Source organism: Tachyglossus aculeatus, chromosome 16, assembly GCF_015852505.1.
Source record: "Tachyglossus aculeatus isolate mTacAcu1 chromosome 16, mTacAcu1.pri, whole genome shotgun sequence".
NCBI classification, from domain to species: domain Eukaryota; kingdom Metazoa; phylum Chordata; class Mammalia; order Monotremata; family Tachyglossidae; genus Tachyglossus; species Tachyglossus aculeatus.
Genome location: NC_052081.1, coordinates 46250987 through 46261922, shown reverse-complemented (window position 1 = coordinate 46261922; position 10936 = coordinate 46250987).

Here is a 10936-nt window from a genome sequence, read left to right as displayed (position 1 = left end):
TATGTACAAGTAAAATAAATAAATAAATAGAGTAATACATATGTACAAACATATATACAGGTGCTGTGGGGAGGGGAAGGAGGTAAGATGGGGGGAGGAGAGGGAGAGGAAGGAGGAGGCTCAGTGTGGGAAGGCCTCCTGGAGGAGGTGAGCTCTCAGTAGGGCTTTGAAGGGAGGAAGAGAGCTAGCTTGGCGGATTTGTGGAGGGAAGGCATTCCGGGCCAGGGGGAGGACGTGGGCCGCGGGTCGACGGTGGGACGGGCGAGAACGAGGCACAGTGAGGAGGTGAGCGATGGCAGAGGAGTGGAGGGTGCAGGCTGGGCTGCAGAAGGAGAGAAGGGAGGGGAGGTAGGAGGGGGCGAGGGGATGGACGGCCTTGAAGCCCAGGGTGAGGAGTTTCTGTCTGATGCATAGATTGATTGGTAGCCACTGGAGATTTTTGAGGAGGGGGGTAACATGCCCAGAGCGTTTCTGCTCAAAGACGATCTGGGCAGCGGCGTGAAGTATGGATTGAAGTGGGAAGAGACAGGAGGATGGGAGATCAGAGAGGAGGCTGATGCAGTCATCCAGTCGGGATAGGATGAGAGATTGAACCAGCAGGGTAGCGGTTCGGATGGAGAGGACAGGGCGGATCTTGGTGATGTTGCGGAGGTGAGACCGGCTGGTTTTGGTGACGGATTGGAGAGAACCACAGAGAACCGGCCACTGATCGGTAGGCTCCATCCCGCCTGCCCAATCCCGGCCACCCCCGGCTTTATTTCTGCTCTTGGTGGTTTTTCCTAGCCGGAAAAACCATTTTACCTCAGCAGTAAAATGGGGATTAAGACTGTGAGCCCCACATGGGACAACATTCATTCAATCGTATTTATTGAGCGCTTACTGTGTGCAGAGCACTGTACTAAGCGCTTGGGAAGTACAACTTGGCAACATATTGAAATGGTCCCTACCCAACAGAGGGCTCACATTCATTCAATTGTATTTATTGAGTGCTTACTGTGTGCAGAGCACTGTACTAAGTGCTTGGGAAGTACAAGCCGGGAACATATAGAGACGGTCCCTACCCAACAGAGGGCTCACATTCATTCAATCGTATTTATTGAGCGCTTACTGTGTGCACAGCACTGTACTAAGTGCTTGGGAAGTACAAGCCGGGAACATATAGAGACGGTCCCTACCCAACAGTGGGCTCACAGTCTACAAGTGGGTCACAGTCGCCATGGAACCTCCCCAGTGCTTAGAACAGTGCTTTGCACATAGTAAGCACTTAATAAATGCCATCATTATCATTATTAATTAATTCATTCAATCGTATTTATTGAGCGCTTACTGTGTGCAGAGCACTGTACTAAGCGCTTGGGAAGTACAAGCCGGCAACATAGAGAGACAGTCCCTACCCAACAGCGGGCTCACAGTCTAGAAGTGGGTCACAGTCACCATGGAACCTCCCCAGCTCTTAGAACAGTGCTTTGCACATAGTAAGTGCTTAATAAATGCCATCATTATCATTATTATTATTATTATTACCTTCCCAGGTGCTTAGGGCAGTATTTGGCACACAGTAAGTGCTCAGTAAATACTACTGACTGACTAACTGAGGCAGTTCCCTCTCAGGGCCCTGGGCAGCCGGCCCCACTTCCCGCTAACAGGCGGGAAGGACCCCGCCCTGCATCCCACAATCCCTACGGGATTTCCCAGCCCCATCCTTCAGCCAAGACTCCGTTTGACTCGGGGTCCAACTTGCCCACTCCCTCCTGCCCAGGCCTGTTGCCATTTTTTTTAATGATACGTTAAACTCTTATCATGTGCCAGGCACTTTTCTAAGCAGTTGGGTAGAGCCAAGTTGATCAGGATGGACGCTGCCCCTGTCCCACAAGGGGCTCACAGTCTCGACCCCCGTTTTACAGATGAGGGAACTGAGGCACAGAGAAGCGAAGTGACTGATCCAAGGTCACACAGCGCACCGGCTGCGGAGCCGGGATTAGAACCCAGGGCCTTCCAACTTCCAGGTTAGTCCTGTGTCCTCTAGGCAAGATTGCCCCATGCCAACTCTCCTCCATGCCCCACTTTGAGTGGGATGGGGGACCTGTGGGAAAGTAAACAGATATGCCTCAGTTTCCTCATCAGCAGAATGGGTATTAAGATTGTGAGCCCCATGTGGAACATGGACTGTGTCCAACCTGATTAGCTCGCATCTACCGCAGAGCTTAGAACAGTGTCCGGCACATAGTAAGCGCTTAACAAATGCCACTTTTTTAAAAAGGGGACTCCCTGCTGCCTCTTGGAGGGGCTAAGCCTGGGAGATGGGGCTAATCTGATGTGGGTTTTCAGACTGGTCCGCTCTAGGTTTCTTGCTTTTTTCCGGCCCAGCAGCCTCAGTTTCCCCATTTTTGCTATGCATCGATGTCCCACTGGGCAAAGAAGTGATGGCGCCTCCCTCCTTTCCCAGATTCCTCCTTAGTATTAGGGCAGAGGTGGGGCAGGAACATGGGCGGGTGGGGGGGACGGGGGGGCCCTAACCCCCCAGTGGCCCTCTCACCCCATGTCATTCATTCATTCATTCAATCGTATTTATTGAACGCTTACTGTGTGCAGAGCCCTGGACTAAGCACTTGGTACCCTTCTAGACTGTGAGCCAACTGTTGGGTACGGACCATCTCTATATGTTGCCAACTTGTACTTCCCAAGCGCTTAGTACAGTGCTCTGCACACAGTAAGCGCTCAATAAATACAATTGAATGAATGGGAAGTACAAGTGGGCAACATATAGAGACGGTCCCTACCCAACAACGGGCCCACAGTCTAGAAATAATAATGATGGCATTTGTTAAGCACTTACTATGTGCAAAGCACTGTTCTAAGCGCTGGGGGGGATACAAGGTGGTCAGCTTGTCCCGCTTGGGGCTCACAGCCTTAATCCCCATTTTACAGATGAGGTAGCTGAGGCTCAGAAAAGTTAAGTGAGTTGCCCAAGGTCACACAGCAGACATGTAGGGGAGCCGGGATTGGAACCCATGACCTTTCCACTGAGTCACAATGTCCTCTCCTCTCTGCCATCCTTCCAGTTTACACGCAAGCCTTCCATTCCAGCGCTTAGAACAGTGCTTTGCACATAGTAAGCACTTAATAAATGCCATTATTATAATTATTATTATTACTATTATCCCGGCCCTCCTCCACCTCCTGCCACCCACCCGTCCTCCCCTCCAAAAGCCCCTGAATCTCTGAACTACTTGCTCCCTCCACCCCACCCCAACTAGGGACAAACCGGGGATTCAGATTTTAGCATCTCCAAATCGTCCCTTGAGACGGTTAGTACAGTCCCGCACCCAATAAGCCCTCCATATAGTCCGTCGACACTGATATTGAACTTGATTCTGTTGCTTCGCTATGTTGGCCCCTCAAAGTACCCACAATTTCCTCTCGTTACCTTCATAAATGCCCATAAACGCTGCTTCCCACACCCCTCCCTCCCAAGTTGGCGCCAGTCCCACGCCAGCTACTGTCTTATCAGTTTGTTATTAATATTTAACGTTTGTCCAGGCTACCTAGGCACGCTAACCAATCAATCATATTTATTGAGCGCTTACTGCGTGCAGAGCACTGTACTAAGCGCCCAGACCTCGGCCCAGTTGGTGTCATTCTGGGGCGGGGGGGGGGGGGCGGGAAGGGGCATGTCCTGGTATGCCTACATTGGCATTTGCGGGGTTGGGTGTTTCAAATAGTGCTTTGCACATAGTAAGCGCTTAACAAATCCCATCATTATTATGATTATTATTTCGAAGGGGAGCGTGCTCAGGGGGAAACTCAAATAGCCAGCTCTGTCATCATCATCATCAATCGTATTTATTGAGCACTTACTATGTGCAGAGCACTGTACTAAGTGCTTGGGAAGTACAAATTGGCAACATCTAGAGACGGTCCCTACCCAACAGTGGGCTCACAGTCTAAAAGGGGGTAGACAGAGAACGAAACCAAACATACTAACAAAATAAAATAAATGGAATAGATATGTACAAGTAAAATAAATAAATAAATAAATAGAGTAATAAGTATGTACAAACATATATACATATATACAGGTGCTGTGGGGAAGGGAAGGAGGTAAGATGAGGGGGATGGAGAAGTCTGGGGATGGGTCAGTGTGGGAAGGCCTCCTGGAGGAGGTGAGCTCTCAGTAGGGCTTTGAATCAATCAATTGTGTTTATTGAGCGCTTACTGTGTGCAGAGCACTGTACTAAGCGCTTGGGAAGTACAAGGTGGCAACATATAGGGACAGTCCCTACCCAACAGTGGGCTCACAGTCGAAAAGGGGGGAGACAGAGAACAAAACCAAACATATTCACAAAATAAAATAAATAGAATAGATATGTACAAGTAAATAGAGTACTCAATAAATACGAATAATTGAATATCTAAATAATTGAATTAGATTAATCTAATTCTAATCTAATTGAATTAGATTAATTGAATATTCCTCCCTCAAAACAGGGAGGAAGACCCAACATGGCAGCCAGAAGAGGTGCCTCAGAGAACCTGGTACTTACCTGCCCACCGTGTGTCGGCCACCCCCTTGATCCCCGACAACAAGGACAGGCAGAGAGGAGGTGCCAGGGGAAGGGTGGGAATCTCGGGAAGGGTGGGAATCTCTAGGCCCCAGATTAGCCAAACAGAGCCCTGCCCCTAGACATGAGATCAGTGGAGAAAGAGGCCAACCTGGGCCTTCTGGCCTATCCTTCGGACCCTGAAGGAAATCTTAAAATTCATCCATTTTTATTGAACGCTCACTGCGTGCGGAGCACTGTACTAAGCACTTGGGAGAGTACAATACAGCAATCAACTGATGCATTCCCTCCCCACAACAGGCTTACAAGTCTAGAGGACGAGCTTACAGTCTAAAAGAAATCAGGCGGCAAAGCAGGCAGGAAGAATAATGACAATTGTTATTCAGGGGCAGCAGCCTGGAAAGATCAGGAGCCTGGGAGTTAGAGAACCTGGTTTTTATTCCCGGCTCCGCCACCTATCTGCTGTGTGACCTTGGACAGGTCACCGAACTTCTCTGCGCCTCAGTTCTCTCATCTGCAGAATGGGATTTCCGTACTTCCTAAGCACGTAGTAGGGTACTGTGCACACAGTAAGCGCTCAATAAATATAACCGAATGAACGAATGCCTGTTCGTCCTCATACTTTAGACTGCGAGCCCCGTGTGGGACCTGATTAGCTTGTATCTACCCCAGGGTTTATTACAATGCTTGGTACATAGTGAGTACTTAACAAATACCGCATATACCACCTTCAAAGCTTTTTTAAGGTCTCATCTCCAATTAGGCCCTATTTTCCCCAGCCCCCTCTCCCTCCTACATCTTCTATGCACTCGTATCTGTGACCTTTGGCCATTTGATAGTCACCCCACCCTCAATCGCTACAGCACTTATGTACATATCTTTAAATTACATATTATAAATTATTTATATTAACGCCTAACTCCTCCTCTCCACTGTAAGCTCGGTATGGGCAGGAAACGTGTCTCCCAATTCTTTTGTCCTCTCCCAAGCACTTAGTACAATGATGGCATTTATTAAGCGCTTACTATGTGCAAAGCACCGTTCAATGCTGTACAATGCACATAGTGAGCACTCAGTAAATACCATTGATGATGACCACAATTATTCTTATTTTTTAAATGGAGCTCTGCCCTAGCCCAACCCTCATTCCTGTCTTTCTTCCGTCTCCGGCAAACTCTGCCTTCAGGTGTCCTCTAGACTGCAAGCTCGTTGTGGGCAGGGACTGTGTCATTACTGTCGTATTGTACTCTCCTGAACGCTTAGTTCAGTGCTCTGAACACAGTAAGCGCTCAATAAATATGATTGAATGAATGAATGAGGTATCTATGTGGCTGGGAAGAGGGAAAGGGGTGGGCTCTGGAGAACATTTTCCAAAATGGAAAAAGAATGTCTTTGGGCCAAGAGGGGGTTCATCATCATCAATCGTATTTATTGAGCGCTTACTGTGTGCAGAGCACTGTACTAAGCGCTTGGGAAGTCCAAGTTGGCAACATATAGGGACAGTCCCTACCCAACAGTGGGCTCACAGTCTAAAAGAATCTATCTTCAAGGTCAGCCTAGAGTGAGAATGGTAAGCAGATAGACCCCGGGCCAAATCCGGCCCTGCCCCGGCACGAGGAATTTCTTCGGGATTCCCCGGACTTTCCCTGCCACTCCCAGATTTGGTCTGGAGTCAAAACCCTCTTTCCAACTCCCCGGGCCTTTGAGAGCGTGGAGGATGGGGGTGGGTGAGGGTGACCCCAGGCACGGGGTAGGTGACCTCCGAAGGTGGATCCACAGAGAGTCCGGCTAGCAGAAAAGCCATGCGGAGGCAGCTGAGACAGCTGTCCAAACAATCCCCCGCGCTCTGAGGAGTCCGGTCCCTGCGAAGCCCAGCTCCCCGTCCCCTCATCCGGACAGAAGGAAAGTCTTGGAAGCTGATTCCAGCATCCGGGGGAACTTCTGCGGTTCAACCAGTCCATCCCCCTGCCCCCGGACCAGAAGGCGCCGAACCCGGCCTCAGATCTCGGCCTCACAGGCCTCTCTCTCCCCCAGCCTCGTCTCCAGACCGTCACTCTGCAAGTTTGTTGAGTCTAATTTAAATCCTTCCCATCACTGGTGGAGCCTATCTCTTCCGCCTCTGATGACTGAAGAGAGCGGGGGGATTTCGGGAGCGGCCGAGGCCTGCTTTCTAGCCCCGGATGCCAATGAGTCTTTCCGTCGAGGCGGGAGGAGCGGAGGACATCGCACTGGAAACCCGGCCCGGGCAGGTCGGCCGGGCTGAGCCCGGGGAATACCTGCACGGTGAGTCCTAGGCAAATGCCTGGTTTTGCAACCTCGAGACATTTTTCCGGGCTCAAGACTGGGGTTGGGGATTTCCCATCCTCTCCGAGCCCCTGGGGAGGCTGCTCCTCCCGGGAGGAGGCAGTGGGAATCTCGAGGGGTGGGGACAGAGGGAAACGGGAACCAGGAGATGGTTCAAGGCCCTGCTGAGAGCTCACCTCCTCCAGGAGGCCTTCCCAGACTGAGCCCCTTCCCTCCTCTCCCCCTCGTCCCCCTCTCCATCCCCCCATCTTACCTCCTTCCCTTCCCCACAGCACCTGTATATATGTATATATGGTTGTACATATTTATTACTCTATTTATTTATTTATTTATTTATTTATTTATTTATTTTACTTGTACATTTCTATCCTATTTATTTTATTTTGTTGGTATGTTTGGTTTTGTTCTCTGTCTCCCCCTTTTAGACTGTGAGCCCACTGTTGGGTAGGGACTGTCTCTATGTGTTGCCAATTTGTACTTCCCAAGCGCTTAGTACAGTGCTCTGCACATAGTAAGCGCTCAATAAATATGATTGATTGATTGATTGATTGAATGGGTGATCGCCCCCCACAACTCCAACAAAGTGCAGAATTATCATCATCATCATCAATTGTATTTATTGAGCGCTTACTATGTGCAGAGCACTGTACTAAGCGCTTGGGAAGTACAAATTGGCAACATATAGAGACAGTTCCTACCCAACAGTGGGCTCACAGTCACAGTCTATCTCCTGGGGTCTCCTGAGAAATGCAAAGCCTCCCGACGTCAGGTCTCCGAACCTAGAGAGTGGCCGAGGCCGGGAGAGGGCATGGTGGCCCACAGGCCGTTTATTTGTTTGATGGCACTCGTTAAGCGCTTACTAGGTGTCAAACACTGCTCTAAGCGCTGCGGGAAGCAACGTGTCAATTAGGTCAGAAACAGTCGCTGTCCCGCCTGTGGCTCACAGTCTTTAACGGGAGAGAGAACAGGTATCAAATCCCTAATTTACAGTCGAGGAAACCGAGGCCCAGTGAGCCCTCTGTGGGACCTGATTACCTTGTATTGGGTGCAGTGCTTGGCACATAGTAAGGGCTTAACAAATACCACTATTTTTAATTATTATTAATATTAATAATTATTATTATTATTATACTTCAACAGAGTTGGTAGAAATGTTCCCTGCCCACGAGGTGCATATTGTCTAGATGGGGAGGCAGGCATTAATATAAATACATAAATTATGGCTATGGACATACTCTTCCTTCCTTCAAAGCCTTACTGAGAGCTCACCTCCTCCAAGAAGCAGCGTGGCTCAGTGGAAGGAGCACAGGCTTTGGAGTCAGAGGTCATGGGTTCAAATCCCGGCTCCGCTGCCTGTCAGCTGTGTGACTTTGGGCAAGTCACTTCACTGCTCTGGGCCTCAGTTACCTCATTTGTAAAATGGGGATTAAAACTGCAAGCCCCCCGTGGGACAACCTGATCACCTTGTAGCCTCCCCAGCGCTTAGAACAGTGCTTTGCACATAGTAAGCGCTTAACAAATACCATTATTATTATTATTATTCCCAGACTGAGCCCCCCCTTTTCCTTTCCTCCTCCCCATCCCCCCTCCCTACCTCCTTCCCCTCCCCTCAGCACCTGCATATATGTTTGTACAGATTTATTACTCTATTTTACTTGTCCATATTCACTATTCTATTTATTTTGTTAATGATGTGCATCTAGCTTTCTTTCTATTTGTTCTGATGACTTGACACCTGTCCACATGTTTTGTTTTGTTGTCTGTCTCCCCCTTCTAGACTGTGAGCCCGCTGTTGGGTAGGGACCGTGTCTAGATGTTGCCGACTTGGACTTCCCAAGCACTTAGTACAGTGTTCTGCACACAGTAAGCGCTCACATAAATACGATTGAATCAAGTGCTGTGTGACTGAGGGTGGGGTGAATAGCAAGTGCTTACAGGCCCCTAATTATCCTGGTGCTGAGCTGGAAGGGTCATTGTACTGACCATCTGTGTATGTTACCGACTTGTACTTCCCAAGCGCTTAGTACAGTGCTCTGCACACAGTAAGCGCTCAGTAAATACGATTGAATGAATGAATGACCCAGAATGGACTGCTGGATCCGCCCCTCACCCCCCCATCCACCATCTCCTCCCTCAGACCCTGCAGCTGAGGGCCACCTCCTTCAGGAAGCTATTTTTTTCCTTCAGTCATATTTATTGAGCAGTTACCGAGTGCAGAGCACTGTACTAAGTGCTTGGGAAAGTACAGTAAAAATAAATAAATGGTGGCATTTGTTAAGCGCTTACTATGTACAAAGCACTGTTCTAAGCACTGGGGGGATACAAGGTGATCAGGTTGTCCCACGTGGGGCTCACAGTCATCATCCCCATTTTCCAGATGAGGTAACTGAGGCTCCGAGAAGTGACTTGCCCGAGGTCACACAGCAGACATGTGGCAGAGCTGGGATTCGAACTCATGACCTCTGACTCCAAAGCCTGGGCTCTTTCCACTGAGCCACGCTGCTCCAATAAACAGTGACATTCCCTGCCTCCAGCGAGCTTACCGTCTCTATATGTTGCCAACTTGTACTTCCCAAGCGCTTAGTCCAGTGCTCTGCACACAGTAAGCGCTCAATAAATACGACTGAATGAATGAATGAAGGGAGGGAGACAGACATCAATACAAATAAATACAATTATATCTGTTAAGCATGTGTCCCACTGTTGGGTAGGGACTGTCTCTATATGTTGCCAGTTTGTACTTCCGAAGTGCTTAGTACAGTGCTCTGCACGTAGTAAGCGCTCAATAAATACAATTGATGATGATGTGTCAAACACTGTTCTAAGCTCTGGGATTGGCACAGGTTAATCAGGTCGGACACAGTCCCAGCCCGTCCTGGGGCTCCCAGCCTAAGTAGGTGGGAGAACTGTCTCTATATGTTGCCAATTTGTACCGCCCAAGCGCTTAGTACAGTGCTCTGCACATAGTAAGCGCTCAATAAATACGACTGATGATGATGATGATGTGTCAAACACTGTTCTAAGCTCTGGGATTGGTACAGGTTAATCAGGTCGGACACAGTCCCAGCCCGTCCTGGGGCTCCCAGCCTAAGAAGGTGGGAGAACTGTCTCTATATGTTGCCAATTTGTACTTCCCAAGCGCTTAGTACAGTGCTCTGCACATTGTAAGCGCTCAATAAATACGATTGATGATGATGATGAACAGGTATCGAATCCCCGTTTTACGATTGAGGAAACTGAGGCCCAGAGAAGGGAAGTGACGTCCACCCCTCCACCCCCAGCCTGTTGTCCGGTTCGTGACCCACTGGTTCCTTGTCTGTCGGCCCTCCCTCTGTCGCTGCTCGGACAGGGTGGGGTCCCACCCAGAGGAACCTGATTAACCACGGGAGATGGCTTAATGACCCTGCCGCCATGCCCGTGTGCCTCCCATCCCGCTCAGCAGGAAGATGCTGAGCAGGAGAGGGAGGAGGAGGAAATGGGCAGGGAGGAGGAGGCTTGCCCAGCCGCGACGGACGGGCACAGGGATAACAACAGGCCCTGGCACTCTCCGTCCACCCCCCTCATCCCCACTGCCACCCACTGACCCACAAAAGTGTAGAGCGGAACCGCTGAGGGGCTAGTGGGGAATATGTAGCAAGTAAGCGCTCAATAAATACGATTGATCATCATCATCAATCGTATTTATTGAGCGCTTACTATGTGCAGAGCACTGTACTTAGCGCTTGGGAAGTACAAATTGGCAACATTTAGAGACAGTCCCTACCCAACAGTGGGCTCACAGTCTAAAAGGGGGAGACAGAGAACAAAACCAAACATGCTAACAAAATCAAATAAATAGGATAGATATGTACAAGTAAAATAAATAAATAAATAAATAAATAGAGTAATAAATATGTACAAACATATCTACATATATACAGGTGCTGTGGGGAGGGAAGGAGGTAAGATGGGGGGATGGAGAGGGGGACGAAGGGAGAGGAACGAAGGGGCTCAGTCTGGGAAGGCCTCCTGGAGGAGGTGAGCTCTCAGCAGGGCCTTGAAGGGAGGAAGAGAGCTAGCTAGGCGGATGG